Raw genomic sequence first — 965 nt, 5'->3', positions numbered from 1 at the left:
GTAAGTTTGTTGTGTGTGTGTGGCTCTCGTATCTCGGGTATTAACTATGTGTCTGTGTGCGTGTGTGTGTGCATATGTGTGCCGTGTGTGTGTGTGTGCATGCATGTGCCGTGTGTGTGTGTGTATTGTGTGTGTGGTGTATGTGTCTGTGTCCATGTTTATCTGTGTGTGTGTGAGCATGCACATGTGTGTGTGCGCTCTCCAGTTTCCCCGGGGAGCAGCTGAGCCCCTGTTGTGTGTGTGTGTGTCTGTGGGTGTATGTGTCCGTGTGTGTCTGTGTGTGTGTGTGTGTGTGTGTGTGAGTGCGCACATGTGTGTGTGCTCTCCAGTTTCCCCAGGGAGCAGCTGAGCCCCTGTTGTGTGTGTGTGTGTCTGTGTGTGTATGTTTGTGTGTGTGTGTGGCTCTGTTGTCTTGGGTATTAACTGTGTGTCTGTGTGCGTGTGTGCGTGTGCCTGTGTGTGTGTGTCTGTGTCCGTGTGTATCTGTGTGTGTGAGCGTGCACATGTATGTGCATTCATTTCCCCGGGGAGCAGCTGAGCCCCTGGTGTGTGTGTGTGTGTGTGTGTGTGTGTGTGTGTGTGCTCGTTTCCCCGGGGAGCAGCTGAGCCCCTGTTGTGTGTGTATCTGAGTGTGTGTGTGTGTGTGTGTATCTGAGTGTGTGTGTGTATGTGTATCTGTGTGTGTGTGTGTGTGCTCCAGTTTCCCCGGGGAGCAGCTGAGCCCCTGTTGTCCCACGAGATGCCTGTCACAGACATAGAAAGGAGTCGGCTTCCCACAGGACTTCACAGGCTGTTCTGAGTATTGAGTCCAAATGTGGAGAACTGGCGTCTGGCCTCTTTTTTTCTTCTTTATCCCGAACTGTGGGGCCTTCAAGCGGCTGGTTTTCCCCTGGTGCCCATGTCCTCATCTTACTGAGGGAATGACTCCTCGCCTGCCTGCAGGCCGAGGGCCTGGCCTCCCTTCC

The 965-nt window shown here is 53.7% G+C and overlaps 1 protein-coding gene across 1 annotated transcript in view; it reads left to right on the top strand.

Moving 5' to 3' along the window:
* Positions 1-965, top strand: part of LRRC1 (leucine rich repeat containing 1) — a 119,392-nt gene that overhangs the window by 91,188 nt on the left and 27,239 nt on the right. The gene's annotated exons all lie outside the window — the stretch shown is intronic.

Source organism: Bison bison, unplaced genomic scaffold (assembly GCF_000754665.1).
Source record: "Bison bison bison isolate TAMUID 2011002044 unplaced genomic scaffold, Bison_UMD1.0 scf7180017864270, whole genome shotgun sequence".
Lineage (NCBI taxonomy): Eukaryota > Metazoa > Chordata > Mammalia > Artiodactyla > Bovidae > Bison > Bison bison.
Note: the sequence above shows the minus strand (reverse complement) of the source record. Positions and strands in the feature narration are given on the sequence as shown.